This window comes from Balaenoptera physalus, assembly GCF_965194825.1.
Source record: "Balaenoptera physalus genome assembly, chromosome: 1".
In the NCBI taxonomy this organism is placed as follows: domain Eukaryota; kingdom Metazoa; phylum Chordata; class Mammalia; order Artiodactyla; family Balaenopteridae; genus Balaenoptera; species Balaenoptera physalus.
In genome coordinates, this window is record NC_138882.1 from 140880158 (window position 1) to 140906595 (window position 26438).

General features: G+C 39.8%; 1 protein-coding gene and 2 long non-coding RNA genes across 6 annotated transcripts in view; 2 read left to right on the top strand and 1 right to left on the bottom strand.

Moving 5' to 3' along the window:
• The window catches only part of CACHD1 (cache domain containing 1), a 234350-nt gene that overhangs the window by 162598 nt on the left and 45314 nt on the right, over nucleotides 1-26438 (bottom strand). The window lies entirely within an intron of this gene.
• Nucleotides 1-26438, top strand: part of LOC309657130 — a 260854-nt gene that overhangs the window by 25146 nt on the left and 209270 nt on the right. The window lies entirely within an intron of this gene.
• Nucleotides 11668-26053, top strand: LOC309657141. Its single transcript, XR_014261667.1, has 2 exons — nucleotides 11668-18201; nucleotides 18512-26053. It is a non-coding gene; the product is annotated as an uncharacterized lncRNA (long non-coding RNA).

Consider the following 26438-nt stretch of genomic DNA (forward strand, 5'->3'; position numbering starts at 1 on the left):
AACTTGTTGCAGGAGGCGAGGCCAAGTATTGAAGGGATGAATAGTTTAAGATGAAAATTTAAATAGAGAAAACCAATCTTGAGAGTGGTGAGCTTAAATGTGGACATTAAGACGTGAAACCGAGCAGTTAGCCTTTCTGGAATAAATGTGATGCTAATATGATTACACAAATGTCTCCCAGGTCCTCCTCACTGTATCGTCTTTCAGGCTCTCACAGCCAGGGTGCCTGTCATGCGTATCGAATACCATGGTAACAACCCTGCTGTAACGGCTCCAGCACGACATGCCATGATTCTCAGCAATAATCATTAACTCACATCTCAACGAACAATGACTGGCTCTCTGGGCTCAGATTCACAGTATAATTTTAATGAATAAATGCTGGTTAAAATTATTTCTGCAAGTTTTGAGGGTTAAAAAAAAAATAGGAACGTGAAAGGGAGTTTAAAAAAACAAAACAAAACAAATCCTCTATTACCAGCTGAGTGGCTGTGGAGAGGTTAGATGTGCACCAGTCCCTAATTTGTAAAATAGAGGCGACAATAATAGCGAGCTTATAGGTTTTTTTGTGAGGTTCAGTGCTTGTATAGCACTTATTCCTTACATACAGTAAGAGCTCAGTAAATAGTAACTCTGAAAAATCCTTCAAAATGAACAACTATTCCCAGGAATAAAAAGTCATTTGAGATTTCCTGTGTCCTCATCCCAACGTCAGGAGCTCCTCCAAATCAGCACTTCCGAAGCCTTCCATAGTGACAAGACTTATTAAAGACTCTCTATTTTCAGGAAATGGCTTTCACATTAGCTCCCGGTGCCTTGACAAGCTTGGCTCCCAGGCTCAACGAACTGCCTTCTTCAGGTTTCTTTAGAAACCCACATGCAAGCTGGGTCCTTGAGAAAGTGACTTTCCCTTTGATTACTGATGATACTTGGTGGGGAACACTTGTCTGAGCACAGGCCAAATCTCTAGTTTACTAGAGTCTGCGGCTCTGTCAACATATGCCAAGGGGGCCAGAGGGGTAAATGCAAGTTGGGAAATACATCACAGAGATGCTGGTCCCTCCCGGCCTAGTATTGCTCAGCAAACAGGGTTCCTGCAGGTACCAGGGGACGGAAGTAGTCCTAAAAATCCGACCTGCAGGTATTAAGCAAATAGGGGCTACAGGAGAGGGAGAAATGCAATAATCAGCTATGCCTCTAACAGAACCCAGAGGCTCGTCTAGACACCTCCCCAGACCTACTCAAAAAGAGGCCAGAAGATTAAACCTCCTTTAGCACCTTCACTGAATTATTTACTTTCACATTGTGTTGCAAGTAAGTATTGGTTTAGAAACATGAGTAGTGACCTCACAGAAGGCAATAACAACTCCTGCTCTCCTGGAGAGGAGTGTGAGGACTGAGGTCCAGGCTTTGGAATCAACCAGACCTCAGCCATCTCAGCTGTGTGATCAGCACAAATTATTTAAACCTTCTGAGCCTAAGTTTCCTCATGGGAATTTAAGCAACGTACCTCCAACGCCGTAGAGACAGAACAGAGCGATCACCACTACCTACTAGGCCTGCAGTTAGAACTAAATGGAATGACAAGCTAGGAGAGTGACTGACATATTGTTTTTGCCCAGTTAAGCATAGCTGGTATTAAAATTGTCATCATTTTCTCCGAACATCCAGCATCCAGTGTAATCACCATTAAATGTCCAATAAATGCTTAATGAATCAATAAAAGATTTGGTACTACTTCCTCATTTGACAGAAGAGGAAAGTAAGTCTCAAAGACCGTATATGATAGGTCACAATCAGGGACAGGACCAAATGCTGGTTTCTCCTGGCTTTCAGTCATGCTGATTTCTTATGTAACTGTGCTGCATAATGAACTAAAAACTAAAACCTATTTTTTAAAATTTATTTTATTGATGTACAATGTATAGTTGATTTACAATGTATACATAGTTGATTTACAGTGTTGTGTTAATTTCTGCTGTATAGCGAAGTGATTCAGTTATACGTATATACACAGTCTTTCTCATATTCTTTTCCATTATGCTTTATCACAGGATATTGAATATAGTGCCCTGTGCTATACAGAAGGACCTTGTTGTTTATCCCTAAAACCTATTTATTTACCCTACAAAGCCAGAATGGGAAGGGAAAATATATTATCTAAAACTACTGAACAAGGAAAAAGCCAGAACCTCAAATTATTCTCCCCACCAAGCAAATATATGTCTTGAGTTCCTGGAAAGGGGCATGGTATAGTCGAAAGAGCACAGGTTCTAGAAGCAAGGAAGTCAGACCATGGTCCTCAGCTCCACTACTTACTGTCGGGGTTGGAGGCATGTTGCTTAAATGTCCAAAGCCTCCATTTTCCCGCCTCTAAAAATGGGTGTAATAATATCCACCCTTGAGCAGTGACTGCTAATGGGAATAAGGTTTCTTTGGGGGCTGATGAAAATGTTTTAAGATTATGGTGATGATTGCACAACTCTGGAAATATACTAAAAGCCATTGACTTATGCCCTTTCAATGGGTGACTTTATGTAATGTAAACCATACCTTCCTATGGTCATAGCTGTGAGGACTTAAGTTACTATCTATGTGATGAATATGATGAAGAACACATACTAGGTGCTCAATAACAGTTATACAAATTGGATTTCCATCACTAAGACAGTGGTTATTAGACTTTATAGAGATACAAAACAAATCCTGTTTGCTTGTAATGAAATGCAGATTCCTGGGCCCCCCACCTCCAATAGATAATGGGTCCACAAGCCCAGGGGAGGCCAATATGTGCGAGAATCATCAAGGTAGTTGTGATGGAGGTAGCCCATTAATCACTGTTTGAAAAGCCCTACAGTAATGCACCTTTCAAATCAAAACACTTCTGTGAATCTCCTTGAAATATCAGTAATAGTCTCCCTATGTTGAATTTCTGTATAAATCCACGTTTCCATAGACTATAAAGTACGGTCTGGTTAAAAGAAATATCTTAAAAAAAAAAAAAAAAAGGAAAAGAAAAAAGAAGGAAAAAGAGGGAGGGAGAAGGAAAGAGAAATACTCCCGCTGACCACTTAGAGGGAAAAAAAGGGGAATATTCCAAATCTTCAGTCACTGACAGCTGCTCTCCACTTGCAGCCACCGAATTCAGAATTACAGATGAACTAATCTTTGCGTGAGGCTTCCTGGGAAGACAGGAGGAAGAAAAGAAGGAAGGAGCACTTGGATCTGCAGTGTCTCTGCCTTACCACCACCCTGGGAGGCGTGCGTTGTTAGAATACCTGTTTTACCAAACAAGGAACTAACTAATGAATGAAAAGGCAGCTTCCTTCAGAGCCACACAACCAATCCACACAGGGTGGGGTTACTTTCCCACAACTCTAGGCTTCCCTGGAGGCCATGGCTCAAATCTGGGATCAAGATTTCTTGGTTCCTCAAACTGCTACAACCGCTGGTGAGCTTCCTTTGTCCAACCTTTTCCAGCTGAACGTTCTGGAAGGGCTCACCTTCCCAACGTGGCCCAGCTCAGTTTTCTGTCACTGAGCACAGACTATGGGCTGGCTCTGGACGAAGTGATGCTAAGACAGCCCCATCCTTCAAGAGCTGACAGTGCAAAGGAGAACAGGGAGGTGTAAGCAGGTGTGCAGAAGCTGTCGATAGCAGCCAGCGTGAGGAAGGCACACCTGAACCAAACACAACACAAAGTTACCTGGACCCTTGTTCTCAGCATTCCACAGGGAATATTAAGGCCTAATGTGCAGAGCAGGGGAGATAGTGGGAAGGTTGGCTGGTTGGTTTTTTGGCCTGGGGTTCATATTCATCAAAAGCCCCAAACCTGTATGTTTGATCTTCTCCTAATGAGACTTTATACACAGTCACAGAGAGAAAGTGACAGAATGAAAAGAAAAAGGTATTGATCATACAACTTTGAACTTGTATCCCATTAACAGAACACATCACACGTGCACAATATTCTCTAAATTCATGCTTTAAAAATAAATAACGGAAATTAGCTCAGAAATGGCACAATTACACTGCATAAGAGTTAATTTGTTAAACAGATATATTTAAAATATAACAGCATTGGTAACTGTTTGGCATTTCTTCATTTATTAATACACTGCTTCAAAACTGGAGTTGAGTTGGACAGCTCTGAAGCTCTGGAAGGCCCAGCTGCTGTTAATACACATGGTCGATCCAAAGCTATCTGGGTATTTGCATTATTCCTCATCTACAGCAACCACAGCCCAGTGTCTGCAAGGCCTGATTTTGGAGCTCTGTTCAGAATGCCACCTCTCATACTCATATAACTGCCCTCACCCTGCCACATTCATCTCTCATTCACACCCTGCCTCTTAACATACTGATAAACAGACACAAATTCTCTGTTATCTACCTCTTCTACTATTAATACCACCACCGCCACTTTTCTCCTCTTCCTCATTGCAACCTTTCAGGGTAAGAATAATAAGCCTCATTTTTTAAGATGAGGAATCAGACAGAGCTAGTAAAAGTGGCAGAGCGAGATTTGAACTCAGATGTGTCTGACTCTAGGGCCAAGGCTCTTGACACTTCCAGGCCCAAACTCTCTAATAGCTTCCCAATCATTTCAGAGTAAAAGCTCAAGTCCTTTTCCTGGTTCCAAAGCCCCTACCTACATCCTGTTCACCCTTTGACTTCTCTCCTACCCTCTCCCCAGTCTCAGTCTGCTCCAGACACACTGGCCTCCAGGTTGCTACTTAGACCTGTTGAGCAATTTCCAGCCACAGGGCCTTTGCACTTCCTGCTCCCCCTTTTTGAAAAACATTGCCTTTGGATGGACTTGCTCCCTCCTGCCTCTGGAGTTCTGCTCAAATACTATTTTACACAAAATAGCGACCCCAGTAGCTCTTGTCACATCTCACATGTCCTATGTTTTACTCTTTGCTGTCTGTCTTCCCCTGTTGGTATGCATGTTACATGTGCACAGGGACTTTGTTTTTTCCCCACTGTCCCAGTACCTAGAACCACTCAGTTAATGAATTCATGAGAGGGGCATAAGTTGTACACACACCATGAGAAACATACCCCACTTGGAATTCATAACACAGGGAATCATTCAGAGGGGTGGCTTCCCCCGCCTAGAATGCACTTTACCACTAATTTTCTCAATAAATTCCTCACTAAGGCTTCCCTTAATTTTTCACCTCCATGGAAAGTCTTTCCTGATCTCTATGCAATGGGGATATCCCACTATTCTAACACTTAACAAAACACACTGCAATTATTTGTTTACATAGCTACACCCCACCCCTGATATCTTGTGAGTTTCTAGAAGACAAGGATGGATTCTCATTCATCTTTGAATTCCCAGCACATAGTAGGCATGTTGTTGTTGACTGCATGGTATAATGCTACCTTCTAATATGCCCCAGAGAAACTGCCAGTATTTAGGCAGCAGTATTTAGGCATCTTCTCTAATTAACTTTCCCCCCCCAAGATGTATACACAGGGATTTCAAAGATCTTGTCAATGACTTTGATTTTCATCTCAAAAGTCATTTCTTAAAGCTAAGTTTTCACCTATCATTTAAAAGTTGCTTGTCTTAAACCTCTAGGAAGGAATGTGGAGATTCATTGTGCAGGCAAGATTGGGAAAAGTCAAATGGCCCTGGAGAATGCTAAATCGCTCGGTGACAGGAATCAGCACCGAAGCACCAGTGTTCTTCCAATTAAACTACAGGGCAAAATGCTGAACACAATTTTAAGTTTGCAAGGAAGAGTTCTGTGCTATCAGATCCTGACCACAAAGGACACCTGACTCTTTTATTGCCAGGCATTGTGCCACTTCAGGAGACAACAAACCATATCGATGTTATTCTGAAAGGCATCTCTTTTCCTTTTTGTTTTTATTCTAGCCGATCAATCCTTATCAATCGTAAATAACGACAAGGACGAGAAAGCAGGTTTGGGCAAAATCATGGAGAACCTAAAAGCAAGGCTGTGAAGGCTTGGAAGTAATAAGGAACCTTTAAAGTAATGTTATAGGTCAGGGGAATGAATTGATCAGATCTGGGCCTGAAGTAGAATAATCTGGCAATAAGAGTATAGCCCATTATTAGCAAATTAGATCATAATGTCGTGTCGAACATGCACACTAGGGTCAAGAGCTGTTGTGGATTCATATCCCAGCTCTGCCAATTACTAGCAGAGTAGCCCAGGGCACATTACCTAACCCCTAAGTCTCCCCTCTGCCCCCTGATTTCCTACTTCATAGGACTATTGTTATTAATTAGATTTTATTAATTGTATTAGTATGTATTCATAATTCATTTACCTCACTAACACAATAGCCAGCACATAGTAAGTAGTCAATAAATGATAACTTTTGTTGTTGCTAATGTAATACACCAAAAAGGGGGCAGGGAAGGAGAGAGAGAGATGGAGGGCTAGAGTAAGTTGGTTCTAGAACTGAAAGAAGGAAAGTGGATACAAGGGGCATTTTTGAGCTCTCAGTTGCTGCTTGGCTATGGAGTATTGAGAGATGCATTAAAAATGCTAAAGAAGGGACTTCCCTGGTGGTCCAGTGATTAAGACTCTGCGCTCCCAATGCAGGGGGCCCGGGTTCGATCCCTGATCAGGGAACTAGATCTCGCGTGTCGCAAATAAAGATCCCACACGTGGCAACGAAGATCCCACGTGCCACAACTAAGACCTGGCACAGCCAAATAAGTAACTAAATAAATATTTTTTTAAATGCCAAAGAAATTTGAAAGCTGGGTAATTACAGGACCAGCAATGATAGGTTTCATTTTTAGTGTTAGTTTTACCTAGACAAAATGAAAAAAAAAAGAGAAGCAATATTCTCTACAATCACTGTAAAGGCAGAAAAAATTAAAAGCATAGTTCCTGAAAGTTATCCCATCCTTTTCAAACAGATAGGGTACAAACATTAGGCAATTTCTTTTAGAAAAGGGGTTTCTCAAGAAAAATTCATGGAATTTAATTAAAAACATTTTTTGGAAGCACATGTAACATACTCTTTTATATAAGTAAGCACTAAGACTATAGACTCATGAATTGAAATCCCCCTTTCCCCATGCATAACTGATACTTAGGACAGCATGCAACTAGAATACAATATTGCCCAATGAAAGGCAGGAAGGCATGGTGAGAAAATATAGGTATGATTTTTTTTTAATGTCAGATGTCAGCATTGTAAAATAAATCCAAGAGTCTCCTATTTAATTCCCTTGCCATTAAATTAGGGGAATACCATCAATTATTAGAATATTTTTTAAAAGGAAAAAAATTATATGTGATTACAAATATCAATGTCAAGAAAGTTATTCTTGAATACTAATAATAGTAGTAATAATCATGCTTCTTTTCAGAGATTCCACAAAAATGTTTATAGTACATACACTAAATCTCGTTGAGCCCACCAAAGTAAAGCACTCGTTTTAACAAAGCAATAAACCTAGGGAAAAAAACCTTTTTTTCCAACAAAAGGAATTCTCCTCTGGTCATTTGACTTTATTAACTTTTAACAAAAAATAAAAAAGGGGTAGAGTGATTAACCTCCAGAGACAAAACTAATAATTTATTTCAAAGTAAATCTCTGCTGTGGTGTTATTCAGAAGGATTCTATTTATATTAACTTCATGATTTAGGACATCCCCATGCTGATCAAATATATAATGTCATCTTCATTAAAAATAATTAAGATTCCCTAGGCAGACACTCAACTTGAAATGGGGGTGAGGGGGAATCTCAATTTTTTATACCACTGCAAGGTTTTCTAAAACTCATTCATATTTAATTTTTAAGGATGCTTTGCAGCACATTAAATATTTAACAGTCAGAGGGATTTCAAACCAGAATGCTAAATGTCATCCTATTCCTCCAAAATACTTCTTATTTCATTTGCAGTAAATTAGCTGGACCTCCCTTCAGAAACAGGAAAGAAAAAAAAAAACACCAAAAACAACGATCTTCAAAACTTAACTCATATTAGGACATTGAGATAATAATACCTATCTACATAATTAGACCATGTAAGAGATTGGATTTTAAATACCTGGCTTATTAAGTAATGTAGAATTCTGAAGTAGTGCAGCTCACATTATAAATGGAGATAATCTTTCAGAAACTCAGCCCCCTCTCCTTTCCAGAATTCCTTCTGCATCATGCAACATACATTAACATACAGAACAGATGTGATAAGTCAGCACTAGCATGAGCAGAGACACTGAGGTTCCAACAGTACTGGGCCAATTAGCAATACAAGGTGACAACTGAGAAACAGGGCTCACTGTCGGACCCTCATTAAGAAGGGGTCTTAGCAAACCCATTTTGATTTCTGTAAGGAGTTGGTAATTATAAGGTCACAGAGCATGGGGTAGTCAGTGTTTGCCGACCCCCACTACAAGAAATCAAACAGTCTTTTTATACGTTTGTATACTCATCCTAGTATTATAAGGGACAGTAAAATCTGCTTTACTTTTAAACAGAAAGGAAATCGGTTTTAAATGATGATGAAAAGGAGAATAAAGGTATAAAGGGAAAAAAAAGGAAGAAGAGAAAACCTCCAAGACTCAAAGAATCTATTAAACTGGACAGCATCAGGTCAAAATTCAGTTCCTCCACAATTCAGTTCCTCCAAATTCAGCATCAGGTCAAAATGATTTCACAATGGCACTGTGTGAAAATGTGTTCACACTGTTACCACACAAAACACACGATCATGAGGCTTCCCCAAGAAAGGCAGGAAGGGTCATTGCAGATTTGCTGTGATGGCTCCAATCAAGGGGAACCTACTGGCTTCACAAAGTTTGGGTAATAAAAGGTAAATAGCACAATTCAGACATGCCAGCGAGAGTTACTACCATGCTGATGAACATGGTTTATTTGTGTTTTGCATTAGAATTAGAAAAGTGAGAAGTTGTACTGATTTCATGTTAACTTACCAATCTTTTCAGTTTCCCTGGACCTCCACCCAATGTATCTTTTCAATAAGAACTTATTAAAGGTTTGGAGGGGGGTCCTCTTGCCAGCAAAGAAATAAAGAAATGTCAGCAAGAAGTGCTGTCCAGATGTCACATGGGCTGCACTCAAGGACTCCAACTTTGGGGTATCTTTGATCTGTAGAGATGAGAAGGTAGACAGGGAAACAGCATCCCATTCCTTGAATGCAAGGAGATCTGCGTCTGTCCGAACCCTGCTCCACTGTTCTCTGCTCACCCATTTTATGCCATTTAATAAGAATCAAGTTATTTTTTTGACCGATTTTGCCAAAGATGTCCTTAAAAAACAAAGCCATCTCTAACTCCCTATGTTGTTCTTTCCTTCTACCCAACAAGAACAATCAGGAAGGATCTCCACACCAAAGGTTTAACAAATGTCTAGAAAAGTTCCGCTAATTAATCCACTCATGATTCTCTGGCTATATGATGCATGTGGTCATCCTTTCCCTGAAAGTTTTGTGAAAGAATAGTGGTAATAAATTGAGGCCTGTATTCTACCACCCAGTGATGTAAACCCAAACCAGAGGTTGTCAGGGAAGGAAGAGGGCATGAAGAAATGGTCTCCACAGGAGCTGGGGCTCTCAAATAACTGGGCTCCAGACACCCAGAAGGAAAAGAACAGGTTTCTGACTTACATGGGAAAAAAATAAACCTGGAGAGTTTTTGCATTGGCAGGAATGGGAAATTGCTTCACTTCACCAATTTTGAAACTTGAACTTAATTGCTCCTTTCCCTAGTGCCCTCCTCCCACCCCCAGTCTCTCTAAACTTTAGAGTCTAAAAGAAACCCTGTTACAGAACTGTCAGCCCTCTCAGGACTGTGCAAATTCCAAAACAAGTCAGAGCAGGCTGGAACGTTTTCTTCCAGGAATAACATTGTTATTAACTACTTTTGTTTGTCTCTTTCTCAAACCACTTTAAAAAAGTCATGAGGTCCTCATGGTCCCCATAGACATGGGGAGACATGAATCACTTCTTACCATTTTTCACCACTGAAAGACGAATGAAAAAGAAAGGGGCCGTTGAGAGGAGAAACCACCCATAACTTGGAATCCCACATGCTCCGCAAGTACGGCTCAGGAACCCCTACCATGTAGTCTTAAAAATAAAAAGACACAACAGTTTACACAGTCTCTATGAGAGGTGGCCACCATTGCAGTTATGCCCATCTTATGGGTATATATGCCCAGATGCATGGGTTCTGAGGGGCTTGCCTAACTGAGTTGAGTTCAAACGCAGACTCCCATCTTCTGACCCTAAATCCCAGGAAGCTTCACAGTCTGTACATCGAATAAAGCAATGCTAAGGCAGGTTTTTATTTGGCCCTATTTCTAGTTCTTAGATCATCTCTTCATTCAAAAGCAGTAACAATTTTAAAAAGCACACACCCAGAACAAGAACAAAAACACTGTTGCTTACATTTCCAAGATTCTTATAACTACGTAAAAATTGAGTTGCTATAAAATGAAATTTTAAAATTATTTTAAAAGTATCATTAAGTGGGGAATTCCCTGGTGGTCCGGTGGGTAGGGATTGGGCTCAATCCCTGGTTGGGGAACTAAGATCCCACAAGCCATGTGCCCCCCCCCCTCAAATACAGTCATAATGAAATTCAGAAACACAAAGTGAAACAGTACAGAATGAAATGAGGATGAAATAAAAATTTTTTAAAGTATCACTAAATGATAATAAAATTAGTAGTGGTCAGTGGCTCTCCCTCCTCCTCTTCCCTTCTGCATACAGGTCCTTCCATGTAATCTCACAGGCAGGCTGAAGAATGCAGTGTTGCCATTAACTAAAGAAAACCCAGAGTGTCCACAGAGATCGAATCAGTTAAAGTGCACTGCACATGTGGGATCAATTAGGTGGAGATGACCTTTATATTTAGGAGAATACTGAAATGCCAGCCAGCCCCCTTAACGTCTGACCTATATCTGAAACTCAAGAACAGCAATAATTCTAAAGATTTAAGCACTTCAGGCTACCGTATTTGGTAATCAGTAATACAGTGTGATAGAAAGGAAGCCAGGAGAGGGAGGTAAGTGAGCTGCACCGAGAACCAGGATGTCAAAACTGGACAAGACTTTTCAGAGCTTCTAATCTGACGCACTCATCATAAAGGGGAGGAAAAGAGTGTCCGGATAAGTTATTAGTTTTCCAATTTGGGGTAAATATCTAGTTGACATTCTTTGTGTATTAATCATTGAGAGATTTTTCGCTATCTCTAACATTTTAAACCCTTGCAGGGTATTTTTATTCCCTCTGTCTCTGATGGGGAATACTAATTTCTCAATGCCGTTCTTGACAGGAGACCTAATACCAAACTTTTTTTGCCGAGATTTACAGGAATTTTATAAGAATTACGAAGGAGAATACAAAAGAATATTACAATTTTATAATATGACAATATTTGTTATCCGCAAAGAGAAATGAGTCAGGAGACCGACGTTCGCTGAGACAGTGCACTGGTGGTGGTGTTATGGATGCACCAGATACACAGCATACAGCGAAGCAAGCTCTTCTTTGGCATCAAGTTCAAATCCTGCCTCTCCCCTCACTAGTAATGCAACCTTGGGCTAGTTACTTGGCCATTCTTGCTCAATGTCCTCATTTGAAAAGTAGGAATAATAAGTCTCTCATCCATGGGATTGCTGTATTAAAAAAACAACAACAACAACAGAAACCAATACCTGGAAAGCAATAAGTAGACAGGAATATAATAAGCATAATAAACACGGCTATAATGACCACCACCACCTCTACCACCATCGGTGTCTTTGGTTCCAGAGTTTCTCCTGCATTGAACATATGTTATTTTTGTAATTTAAATACATGATTAAAAATATTTCAAGGATGATTTCTCCCCTAATTCTGCTTTTCAGGTATTCTTACAATACAGAAAGTCATCTCTAGAACTTTTCTAGAACTCTCTTTGGATTTTGGTAATGAACTACGAGCTGTCATTTCTCTCATAAATTCAGTTAGGTAGGTAGGCAAACATAGTGTATTTAAAAGTACTTTTTACATAGTTAGGTGCTAAAGAGTATATTATTCCTATGCCTGTCCCATGAACTAGGAAACAGGCCAATGATATGAACAATGTGATGCAGTCAAAGGTTAAAAACCCAATGTACGGTGCTATATGATCTTGAACATAGAGCCAAATATGACAAAACACTACAGTGAGCTCGCTTCTGGAGAAAGGTGAAAACCTTCCTACACATAAATTACTCACATAGGTCAACATTTGTTATTATTACTTATCATTATTCAAATGGTAAAATAATCTAGAGCTGTTCAAAGCTGCTCCTCCTTTCAGCTACAACAGCACAGATAGTTTCATTGAAAATATGTAAAAACAAAACAAAAAAGTCAGCAAAACCTTTACAAGCCTTTTCAGACCCCGGCACCATTTACATCACAAAGTTCAACAATTATGAGAAGTTGGAATGCTTGTGTTTCATTATACTAGCAAAACCAAGAATAAAGCATGGAATAATTTCCAGATGGTGTCCTTTTTTGTACAAATTTTCAATTCAACATTGTTCTGAAAGCTTTAGTCATCTGAACACAGAGCTGTAACCATTCTATGCAAGAATCTCGTTCTTGAATAAAGACTCATATACTGCATTTACTGAGTTTTCTAGTCATTAGAAAGAGAGCAAGAAAGAATAAAGCATGTGGTGAGCCTCTTCTACAAATAGCGAAATCAATGATTGCAAAAGAATATAGTTTAACCCCCACCATATGCCCAAATTCTCTGTAGACTATTTCTGACTTTTTTAACTATCAAATCTATATATACACATATCAATGTACATTTTATATATAAACTTCCATTTTAAAAAGTGTAAAGATTTACAGAATCATGGGTTTTAAAAAGCTTTAAGAAATAAACTTACATAATTATGAAACAAAGAGCAATCTAGATTAGCATCTATAGTATACAGAGCAAAAAGGGCACTGCAAGCAACGGATGAATTCTGTTCGGGCTCTAACAGACCTCAGATGGATCCAGAAAGCCTCTACACTTTGCCTCTGAGAAGTGTGCTTTCCAGTAATTGCTTTTAAGTGCTCCTCCGTACCAGTGTAGGCGAGGGCATGCAGACTAAGAAGACCCACTTCTATGTAAAGCAAATGCAGCTCCAAATGGACATGCCTCTCAAACACTTCCACTGCTGTATTAAAAATGAACAAACCCACCCCAAACTATGTTTTTTATTATGGAAAACCTATAAAAGAAGATAAAGTAGTATAACAAACCTCCACATACCCATTACCTAGCTTCAACCAAGTCACAGTCTCATTCACCCATAAACCCACTTCCCCAACCTAACTTATTTCTGAAGCAAATTAAAGACACCCAGTAATGTCATCCACAAATAGTCTGCATAAAATTCTAAAAGATAAAGACTATTTTTGTAAAAAAAAAAACCCACAATACTATTATTACACTAATAATAATTCTTGAATACCATCAAATACTCAGTCAGGTTCAAATTCAACTGCTAAACTTTACAGACTGGGAAGCTCTACTGGGAAGAATGGGAGCAGTAATGAGGAGCAGGACAACGTGGTAACTTATGCTTTTGTTTTAAAACTGTGCCAGCGTTTAGGGCAGAGCATGGTCTAATTCCGTGGACTCAGATCATTCCAAACTCTACTAAGGGTCCTCTCTTTCTCTTGCAGCCCAGATGCAATGCTCTTTCACTTGGAAAAGAGGCCATGCCAGAATAAAATACAGGAAGCCATTTTCCTCACTGGTATTTTCATAATTAGGAGGAAACTACTAAATGAGCCCAAATCTCCTGAATTTTGCCTATGTCGCAAGAACATTTTAAAAAGTGTTTTCTTTTGTTGCACATCTGAAACTAATATAGTATTGTATGCCACCTATACTTCAATTAAAAATAAAAGTTTTCTTTTGAAAAAATTTCAGACTTACAAGTTACAAATATAGTATGTTTCCCACGTACTGTTCACCCACCTTCCCTCAACAATAACATCTAACATAAGAGTTTTTAAGAACCTGCACCAATCCACACACCTATGACCAACTGATTTTAGAAAAGGGTGCCAAGACCATTCAATGGCGAAAGAAGGGTCTTTTCAAGAAATGGTGCAGGGACAATTGGATAGTCACATGTAAATGAATGAAGTTGAACCCTTATCTCATACCCTAGGCAAAAATTAACCTCAAAAATGAATCAAAAACCTAAATGTAAGAGCCAAAACTGTAAAACTTCTAGAAGAAAACACAGAGGCAAATCTTCATGACCTTGGATTTAGCAAAAAATTCTTAGATATGACACTAAAAACATGAGCAACAAAAGAAAAAGATAGATATACTGGACTTCATCAAAATTAATCAAAGGACACCATCAAGAAAGTGAAAAGACAGCCCACAGAATGGGAGAAAATATTTACAAATCATGTAGGTGATAATGGACTTATATCTAGAATATGTAAAGGATTCTTACAACTCAGTAAGAAAAGTAATTATAAAATAGGTAAAGGATCTGAATAGACATTTCTCCGAGGAAGACGTACAAATAATTCATAGGCACATGAAAAGATATTCAACATCATTAGTCATCAGGGAAACGCAAATCAAAATCACAATGAGATACCACTTCACATCTACTAGGATGGCTAGACAAAAAGTCTTACCAGAAGGTGTTGATTAGGATGTGGAGAAATCAGAACCTTTATACACTACTGGCCAGAATGTAAAATGGTACAGCCACTATGGAAGAGTCTGGTAATTCCTCAAAATGATTAAACAGAATTACCAAATGACCCAGCAATTCCACTCATAAGTATATACTCAAGAGAAATGAAACATAGCAGAACTATTCACAATAGCCAAGACACAGAAACAACCTAAATGTCCATCGACAGATGAATGGATAAGAATATGTGGTACATATATACAATGGAATACTATTCAGCCATAAAAATGAATGAAATAATGCCATTTGCAGCAACATGGATGCAACTAGAGATTATCATACTAAGTGAAGTAAGTCAGAAAGACAAACATGATATGATATCACTTATATGTACTGTAGAATCTAAAATATGACACAAATGAACCTATCTATGAAACAGAAACAGAATCATGGACATAGAGAACAGACTGCTGGTTGCCAAGGGGGAGGGGGTTGGGGGATGGATGGAGTGGGAGGTTTGGGTTAACAGATGTAAACTTTTATGTATAGATGGATAAACAAGGTCTTACTGTATAGCACAGAGAACTATATTCAATATCCTATGATAAACCATGATGGAAAAGAATACAAAAAAAGAATGTGTATATATATATACATATACATATAAAACTGAATCACTTTCCTGTATAGCAGAAATTAACACATAAATTGACTATACTTTAATAAAAAATTGATAAAAAAGGGAAATGAAACCCATATCCACAGAAAAATCTGTACACAAATCCTTACAGCAGTGTTATTCATAGTAGCCATAAAAGTGGAAACAACCCAAGTGCCCATCAACTGAAGAATGGATAAACAAAATGTTTCTCTACATCTCTACAATGGCATATTATTCAGTCATAAAGAGGAATCAAGCACTGACACATGCTACAACATGGATAGATCTTGAAAATATTAGGCAAAGTGAAAGAATCTAGTTACAAAGATCACATATAATTCTATTTCATATGAAATGTTCAGAATTGGGAAATCTATAGAAACAAAGTAGATCACTGGTTGCTTAGGGCTGGAAGAGAGGGACGGGAGGATAGGATGGTGACAGTTAAATGGTACACAGTTTCTTTTCGTGGTGATGGAAAATTCTAAAATTGTGATGAGGGTTGCCAACATTTGTGAATATACTAAAAACAATTGAGTTGTATACTTTAAATGGGTGAATTATATGGTATGTGAATTATATCTCAATAAAGCTGTTAAAAAATAAATAAAATGCATAGATATATTTAAAAAAAGAAAAGGATCCTGCACTACTGGCTTTCAGTCCTTAATTCTGCTCTTCTAACTAGCTTTTCCTGGCCATGGTCAAGCACACATCACTTCCCTACAGAAGAAGGACAAGGAAAGTGCAGATGGCTCTTGGAGATATGAATGCTTTTTATGAGTTCTAAGGAGACGGCCAAAGGGCAACATCAAAACTTTTCATTTACTATCTCTTAAAGAAAGAAGTGTCTGGAGCATAAAACACTTTATTCTTTATATCCTATACCACCAGATATAAGGAAAATGTTTGCTCTGCAGGGGGGAAGCGACAAGGCTTTCCCTACTTGCATCAAAATCTCTGTTAAGAGAGATGTATATCATGGTATTCAGTAAATACTCAATGTGTTTGATTTGACTAATTTGGGATATAAAAGCACCAGTGGGTGCTTCAGAGTCTTGTACAAAAAGGCATTCCTGAACGTAGTGCTGCCTTTAAAAAATGGTCTACTAGGAAGGTCTCTGGTCCAAGGGTACAGTATCTTCTGGAAGAAAGAGGAGACAAGTAGGAATTAGAAATCTGGGTTCTCCTCTGCACAGTCACAAGATCTCCTTCTTCTCTGTCTCCTTTTTCTCTTTCTGTGAATAGTGGTACCTTTGGGAAGAGGAATTAAGGGGCACAAGGGAGCTCCCCGGGGTTTTGGAAATGTCCTGTCCACAATTTTGACCTTGGTGGTGGGGTTACACAAGGATATACATATGTAAATTTTCATCAAGTGTACATTTAAGATTTATGCACTTGACTGTATCTTGTATCTCAATTAAAAATAAAACCAGACAAAATGGTTTCTATGAAAGCACTTTGTATATTGTCAGGTGCTATGTAACTGAAAGACATTATCATTTAAAAAAAACTTTTTTTTTTAAGGTGGTAGGTTTCTAAGGTAGAACGCATTGAATGAGGAAGTAGTAGTCATACATTCTCCAACAGTCCTCGATTCAATGATGTTTACCATGCAAAGATTGTGTTACAGGCACTGTGTGACCACTAGAGATACAAAGCTACCATTCTTAAAGCAGCGATCATACCTAAGCTGGTGCCCTGTTCACCAAGTACTCCTCTGTGAAACAAAACAAAACCCATCCGATAGAACTACGAAATCAAGCCCTCTTCCCCATCTAAGGCTCATTTGGATCTTGCCTAGACCATATTCCAAGGTCTGTTACTGTAATGATGGTGTTGGGGGTCATGGTGAAGCACAAGGAATTTATTACCTTGGGTCTCCATATTTAGGCACCTGCAACCTCGGGTAGCTCCCTACCATCCCTCGTGATTAGGAGCTCCCACTGTGGCACTCACCCTGGGTAGAGCTCCAGCTCCTCTTTTTCTTTCCCTCTCTCTTCCTTCTAGATCAAAGTGTCTGAGTAGGGTTTGGTAGGCAGAATTTTAAGATGGCCCCAAGATTTCTGGCCCTTGTTTGTACATGCCCTGCATAATCTCTGGGATTGACATTTTACTCTGTCATTAGGTTATGTTATATGGTACAGCTGACTTTCAAAAAGGGCGATAAGCCAGTGGGCCTAACCTAATCATGTGAACCCTTTAAAAGCCCAGAGTTCTTCTCTGGCTAGTGCCACAAGGGGAATCAGAGAGGCATGCTCCAGCCGGCCTAGAAGGAAACAACACCCATAGTGCAAACTGCATATGGAAGCCACCTGGCAAGGTAGTGAGCTGCCTGTAAGAATTGAGAGTGGTCCCTGGCCAACAGCCAGAAGGAAAATCGGGACCCCGGTCCTGCAACCACAAAGAAATGAGTGAGCTTGGAAGATGACCCCCAAACCCACATGATAATTACCCCCACAGCTGACACCCTGATTTCAGTCTAGTGAGAGCCTAAGCAGAAAATCCAGCCATACCATGCCTTGAATTCTGCCCTAAAGAAACTGCAATATAATAAACTGGTGTTTTCAAGCTATAAAGTTTGGGGTAATTGTTAGGCAGCAATAAGAAACTAATGTAGGGATTATAGGACAGCTCAACCTACAGAGACAGACCTAGGTTTAGATAAGGGTTCCACTGCATCTCTTTCTTAGCCTCAGTTTTCTGTCTATGAAATGGAGCTGAGTCTCTACTTCACAGAGCAGATGAGAAGATAGAGACAATGTATGTAAAGTACTTGACACATATCAAGTGCTCAATAAATGGTAACTAATATGATTTTCCACTCACTGACAGGAGATGGTTCTGAGTATGTGGAAGTTAAGCAAGGCTTTTTTTTTTTTTTTAAATTTACTTATTTATTTATTTTTGGCTGTGTTGGGTCTTCGTTTCTGTGCGAGGGCTTTCTCTAGTTGTGGTGAGCGGGGGCCACTCTTCATCGCGGTGCGCGGGCCTCTCACTATCGCGGCCTCTCTTGTTGCGGAGCACAGACTCCAGACGCGCAGGCTCAGTAATTGTGGCTCACGGGCCCAGTTGCTCCGCGGCATGTGCGATCTTCCCAGACCAGGGCTCGAACCCGTGTCCGCTGCATTGGCAGGCAGACTCTCAACCACTGCACCACCAGGGAAGCCCAAGCAAGGCTTTTTGAACAAAGGAATCCTGACAAATCATTTCAAAGTCTAACTGCTACAGAGTGCCATTAACAACAGTGGTTTCCACCATGGGGTTCTAAAGACAGTGTTAAGATGCCCACTTAGCAATAATTCAGTACAGGTAATGCGATATCACCTGTGAGTTAATTAGGTTCAACTACAACTCAAAGGCAGTTGGCATTATATTCAGGAAGGCCCTCTCCAGGGGTAGGCAACTCGTGTTCTAATCATGAAGGCTATACTCCAAAACAAGGCGCCGCAAATGCTTCCGTTATCCATATTAATCAGCACCAGACCCTTTGGCAATTAGCAAAGTGAATGTCAGGGGTAGACTGCGCTGGGAGGGATGAAATGAGTGGCTTATGAACAGACATTGTAAATGTCAGAAATGGGCCCTCACTGGTGAAATGAAGGATATATTCAAGTTACAAGGAATGGCCAAAATATTTTAGAGCAACCCCTACCCTTGCACGACCAAGAATGCAGCCTTGATAGGCTTGTTCCCTAAATGCCCTCACGTCCAGCTACAGTTGGAAGACTGCCAGTTGCTTCGTGCTGACTATTAAGGAAAAGAGAATGCTCCTCTGGAATGCCGTCAGGTCTAGGAGTGCAGTTTTCATGCAAGGTGGCGATCACAGCAACTAAAGGAAGAGAGCTGGGACTTTATCAAGCATACAGAGTGATTCTGCAGGAACTATTTTGTGCCTGCTGGCTGACGTCTGGCTGTTAATCAACGTCTGTACGCACGGCAGAATCGCGTCTCAGACTTGCTCTAGTTACAGCCAGGTGGCAAGGTTGTGGGATAGTAGCTAAACCTCATTCACCTCAAGTAATTTGGCTGCTATCAAAATCAACCCCCGCAAAACCCTAGGAGTTGTGCATAACCAAATTGGCTTAGGTCAGTTTACAACAGGTGGCAATGATTGAGAGCCGTTTGGAAAGAAAAAAAAAAAGTCAAAATCTGCCTGTCATAAGATGAGCTAAAACATCGAGTTTTTTGGTTTGCCCTGGAATTGTACCAACTTAGTATTATACTAACTCTGGTTAACTTAAGCTGTTCAAAGGATCTGATTGATGGTTAATGGGCAGTCACTGATAACTTTATTTTTGAATTTTATTTTATTATATTTTTTAATACAGCAGGTTCTTATTAGTTAACCATTTTATACATATTAGTGTATATATGTCAATCCCAATCTCCCAATTCATCCCAGTCACTGATAACTTTTTGCTGGAAGGAAAAACAAGTCAATTCAAACTTAAATAGTTTGGTCGGTGTTTTAAAAGTATTAGAAATAATGAGTTAGTTCTCTAATACCAAGTTAGTCAATCCTTTCATTTTAGAGATAAGGAAACTGAGGCCTGGAGCAGAGGAATAATTTTTCTAAGGTGTTGCACACGTTTCCATTTCTGAAATCAGACCTCCTTAGGGTACCTGATGTGACTCTCCTAGCAATTTCTGGCTGTGCCTCAAACAAAAGGTTCCATTGCCTCAACCTGTTGGCCCCAGATTATTTAGCATCTGGAATTTTCCCACATTTCCATTGCTGAAGGCAAAAAGTTTATCAATCAGGCCAAGAAGCTACTTGAGTCTCTGAGACTTTTGAGCAAATTCTTCCATAAGTCCACCATCACATGGGTAACAAAGGGTTAATAAGATTTTTACATGTTCCTGCTAATGAGTCACCCCTCAATTGTAAAGCTTTAACTCAATTAAGTGATGCCTATCTCCAAAATTACCCCAAATAATTACCATAATGGGTGAAAGATGGGGTCTTGTGAGGAGCAAAATATTAGGCCCACTAGACAGAGGACCGTCTTGTTAGGGTGTGTGTTGGAAGGTACAGGTTGATGGTCTAGTGAAGGCCCTTATCCTAGGGTTCTAGAGTGCGATAGGTTGTAAATAACCTGAAAGAAAGCCCCAAACTTCAACTCCAGTGAGGCAGTGGAGAAACGCCCACGCTTGACATGCTACTCTCTACAAAAGGTGAAACAATAATCATCCCACCCTCTCTGTTCCCAAACAATAACTTCACCAGAAAAGTGGTTCCCAACATTTGTAGTCAAAATTCTAGTAACTTGGTGACATCTGTATACCTCACTTTGTTCCTATTCCACGAGGTAGAAAAGGCACATGTAACTCAATCCATTTCGGAGATGAGGAACTTCAGACTCAGAGATGTCACGGTTACTTAGCTGCTTTGACAGAGCCAGGCATGGAACCTAGCTCTGCTGACTCCAATCCCATGAGGTCCTGTGTTAAATTTTGCAACATAGCCCCCTTCCATCCCATCTACCATTCCCTAATATCACCATATTCCCGTGCAGGCATTAAAAAAAACAGATTACATATGAACTTGGTTGAGCAAAAGAGGACACAAATCAAACAGTGGAAGATGATCTTGGATGTTGAAAGCCAGGTTTACGAGTCATTGATTCTCATTGGAGACATAGCACAGAAACGTTTTCAATCCCCGTGTGTGTTGAAAGTATGTCTGCTGCTGTTATCTCAGACGAAAGAAGTTAAGCATAGGTCATGAGCTGACAAATTACTACACTTAAGCTCTTCCTCCTATCCCATAACGGATCCTCCTCACTGTAAGAAGATACAAACATTTAAAAATCACTAAACCAACCAACACCTCCCAGGATCCTCTACAAAGGTTTCCTGGTTCAGTACGGGGAGCCTGGAAGACATCAAGTCTGTTCAAAGAGGATCACAAGCTGTGCTACCACAGGATTCTACTTTCCTTCCCTCTTAAGATCTAATCATTTCCTTTGTTTCCCAAGGAATACAACCATTACAGCCACAGGGCTGCCAAGTTCAATCAATGACACAGAGTAGGCAGGGCAGCTACCCTGGGGTAGTGGAATACACTTTTTCCCACACATTTAAAGTGTAAAAGGTTAAGCTAATAGGAGAAAGAGGAGCAAGGAGCTACACGGCCCAGGTCCCTCCTCCTGATGAGAAGCAGCACGGCGATGATGATCGAGCATGTCACTTCTCTGCTCAAGACCTCTCAACGGGGACTTCCCTGGCGGTCCAGTGGTAAAGAATCCGCCTTCCAATGCAGGGGACGCGGGTTCGATCCCTGGTCGGGGAACTAAGATCCCACATGCCCCGGGGCAACTAAGCCTGTGAGCCACGACTACTGAGCCCACACGCCCTGGAGCCTGTGCACCACAACTAGAGAGAGAAAACCCGCACACCACCACTAGAGAGAAGCCCGAGCACGACACAAAGAAGAGCCCGTGCCACAACAAAAGATCCCACATGCCTAAACGAAGATCCCACGTGCCGCAACTACAACCTGACACAGACAAAATAAATTTTAAAAAAAGACCCCCCAATGGCTCCCCATTACTCACAGCGGCCTCTAAAGCCCTAGTGATCCCTCTTCCTCTCCTCCTGCCACCGTGGCCTCCTTGCTGTTCGCCCTCACCTTAAGCCCTCTGCTAGGTTCTTCCCAGAGATCCACATGGCAAACTCCCTCACATCCTTCAAGTCATATGCTCAAGTGTCATTTTCTCAATCAGGCCCATGGTGAATACACTATTTCATGGCAACATCAAAGGCCACCCGAGGCCCCTACAAACTCTCTTAATCCTCCTTACCCCTCTTTCTTTCTTTCTTACTTAATAGCATTAGCCACTCTCCAACAGGATATATAATTTACTTCCCAACATTCATTATGTCTATTGTCTAGCTCTCCCCTGCTAGACAATTGGAATGGAAATTCCATGCCAGAAGGGACTTTTGTTTTGGTAACTGATGAATTGGTAGGACAAAAGAGTGCCCAGTACACAGTATGCACTCAAATATTTGCTGAATGAATGCATAAAATGTACCTATGTGCTAATAAACAACAGCAGGTAGCATTTGTTGAGAAATGTCTCAGACCTATAGCAAGAGTTTTACCTGCATTATCTCCTGTGATCCCCACAAACCTATGAGACAGGTACTAATAGTATCCCCAATTTACATATGACAAAACTGAGGCATGAATGACTTGCCCAAGGTCACATTGCTAGTAAGCAGAGAAGCCAGAATGAAAACCCAGGTCTTTCTGACTCCAGTTAACTCCAATGCTCTATTTTCCATTCCAGCTCTGCTAGATAAGTGTCTATAGTTTTGTTTTTGGTGGAACTCCACCAGCGTTTATTAGGGGAAGGGTCTGGAATACAAAAAAAAATGCTCTAGTAAATTCCAAGAGAAAAGTCTCTACAAAAAAGTTTCCCTAGAAACATTTCTATATCAGAGGATATCCTCCTGTCATATATCGGTAAGAACAATCATCAAGCGGATGTGTCGTTTAAGTGATACGACACAAATGAACTTATCTATGAAGCAGAAACAGACTCACAGACGTAGAGAACAGGCTTGTGGTTGCCAAGGTGGAGGGAGAGGGAGGGATTGGGAGTTCGGGGTTAGCAGAGGCAAACCATTACATACAGAATGGATAAGCAACAAGGTCCTACTGTATAGTACAGGGAACTATATTCAGTATCCTTTGATAAACCATAATGGAAAAGAATATGAAAAAGAATGTATATATACACGTATAACTGAATCACTTTGCTGTGCAGCAGAAATTAACACAACATTGTAAATCAACTATACTTCAATAAAATAAATTTAAAAGATAACAATCAAGAAGATGAAAACCTGGGTTCAAATCCAGACTCATTCTCCCAACCAGCTCTGAGATCAATCAGGGATAATAACCGATGAAACAGGGATAATGACCGATGAAACTGGGATTATGATGTCTATCATGCAAGATTGGTTTAAGGATTAAATGAGAACTGTTCATGAAAGTGCAAAAAAAAAAAAATCTGTCTCATTATTTGGTCCTTTCTTCTTTCCAACGTTGACCACCTCAATTACAGAACCTTTAGTTTGTTCGTGAATGAACAAACATTTATTAAGTACCCCGTGTGTGCCAAGCACCATGCTGGATGTTGTGATTACAAACGCAATAAGATGGGCTGTTATGTAGTCAGGCTCCCAGTCTAGAGATGAGGCAGGTCAGCAAACCAGCTATTCTAGAACCACATGAGAAATGATGCCACAGAGATATGTGGACATCACAGGACACTTAATACCAAAATGAATTGTTTTGGCTAAAATGAGAATGGAGAGATAACTGATAATTGATTGCCAAGTCACCAGAAAAAAAAAAGAATATGAAAATGACAGGTAAATCAAGAATTGGGACTACACTGCTGAACAAAGGACCCATGTTACATTATCCTTAGCTTAGAATGAATCTGAAAGTGTTCAGTATCAGTCTAGTTTACATGCTACTTAACAAGAAAATGACTACTTGAATAAATAAGAATTTTCTCAGATATTTGTAGTCTGTATGTGAGAATCCTATTAACCAACTCTTATACCACGTCGTCTATGAAGCATACCCCAAATTCCAAAGACTTAAGGATCTCAAAATCTCAGGGTTTATACATGCTTTTAATTTAGGAAGTAGAAGTAGGCAAGGGAAGGGATGACATTTCAATGTCCTCCTAATTTTTAAATTAAAATCAGTGAATCCCAGAGTTGTCACCATGAATCCCAGCCACTTTTCCATAAATACAGACAGATCAGCATGTTAGTTTAATTTCTGTACACCACTCCAGACCACCTGCATCCCCCAATAGTGTCAGATAACAGGCCTTTCTTCGTACATTAATTTTACATTACCCTCTCACCCAGGCAGCCCGGGAACTAACAAGCAGTCCCTGCGGCTCAATCTGAACAGAACTGGCATGCGTTCAGGCAACACAACTACAGCTGTTGCATAATAGCGTTCTTCATTTGAGGAAGCCACACCACCACAAATACTAATAGTCAAAATGATTTAAGAAGGGGAAAAAATGCTTTGAGATATTGTGAACTTGCAAGGACAGAAACTCATTTTCGTTTTTAATTGCCTAAGCTTATATTCCAAAGGTCCTAGACAAATGTCAAACCAATCAGACTGGAAATGCATCTGGTTTGAGGAGACCTCTCAGGGTAATTTAAATTCAGTCTCTCACACCAAGTGGTAGGGTCTGTATTTTTTCCTCTCTGTTTTCATTATAACCTGAAAGTGAAACTTCCACAGCTCCCTGGTTCTGTTTTCCACAGTATACACCAAAGAAATTATTTTTTAGAGGTACAGTGTTCAGTTAAGGTGAGTAGACATTGCTAAATTGTTAAACAGTTTGTGTTAATGAGACTTCAGGATTCATTATGAGAACAAGAAAAAAAAGTCTAAGAATTCCTACTATTCAGATTAATGTACAGCCCTAATTTTTACCCTTCTGTGTTGTGTGTGTGTGTTCCTCCCAAATCCAACTGTAACGTGACAAAAATCACATGGATACCAACATGCCAACAAAGAGATCTGGAAAACTTGAACATGGGGAAAATATCTCCATTATGACCAAGAAAGAACATATGAGCTCAACAGCCCATGAACTAGTCAACTTCATGCTCTTTCTCAGCATAGATATAAAATAGATTATTTAATTCTAATCACAAAGGACAAATAAGGACTCTGTAAGAACAAATCAGGCCAAATTATGCCATTTACTTTACAAGTAGAAATTGTATGAACTAATATATACCTTGATTTTTTCAAGACGTTTGATGAAGTATTTCACACTTTGTCCTTGAGATCAAGGTGACACACTGAGCTAGGCTGTCAGACATGGAACTCGGATACCATCATAAAACTAAGCCATCTCTGGAGACTTAAAAGAATATAAATAGGGGTGATCACATAGCTTTGCTGCAGAGGTAAATATCAATAATCCTATGGTCAACTATGAATCTAGCTCTGTTGCCTACGAAAACATTCCTTCCCCAGCCATAGTTCAGTTTTTCAAAATGTAGAGTAAAAGGAGAAATTCCTTCCTTACAATGTTAAAGTTAAAACACTTTTATGTAAAGCTATGAAAGAAAAAGAAAGAAAGAAAGAAAGAAAGAAAGAAAGAAAGAAAGGAAGGAAGGAAGGAAGGAAGGAAGGAAGGAAGGAAGGAAGGAAGGAAGGAAGGAAGAAAGAGAAAGAAAGAGAGAGAGAGAGAAAGCAAGGAAGAAAGGGAAGGAAAAGAAAACCCACAGTCAAGCTGGCAAGAGTCCTTTTCAGCTAGATAGCCATATGGACACCTCTTGAAAAAAGTCATATGGTTTTACTTGTTATTTTTGGCCTCTTTACCCTTAACTTCTTTCTAGTATATAGAGGTCTCCAGTTATTACCACCAAGTGATAAATCACTATGAATTTCCAAGGCTACAAAAGGAATTTACTGGCAACTGTTCCAGGTTTCACTTTTAGCTGCAGACCCTGGAGAATTCTTAAGTGAAGGATGCTCACATTTTCCAAAAATGTTATTTTACTGAAGCCAGGTCAAAACTTTAGAGCTAAACTCTATCTGGATAGCTAAGTTTCAAATGGAGAAAGTAAAACACAGGTGGAAATGAATAGGATACAGTAAGAAGAAACTTACCAGTTTAACCTTTCCTCCAACAGTTTTTTTTTTTTTTTTTTTTTTAAGAGAAAGGATGGGAAAAGGGACCCCCTGAAAAGATTACCTGGACCAGAGGCTGCAAACTGGCAAGCTAACCTGACCTGAATCAGTCTTTTGTTTGACCAGCACAATGTTATGGGTGTTTTAATTTGAGCCAATGTTGAAAATTCAGGAAATTTTACTTTTAACAAAAATCTGGATTTTCAACATGTTTTGAAAAACTGGAAGATCTGGCAATACCAGACTAACATTCCTGCTACCAACAATCGGCTTCCATTGACAAGAAACTGTCTCCTTTAGATGGGTCATACAGTCTTTGGTTTGCCACATACATTTAAGGCCTATTTCACTCGTCCATTTTCTGACTGGCAACCTATCAAAGGACTAGAAACGAAGCACTGGT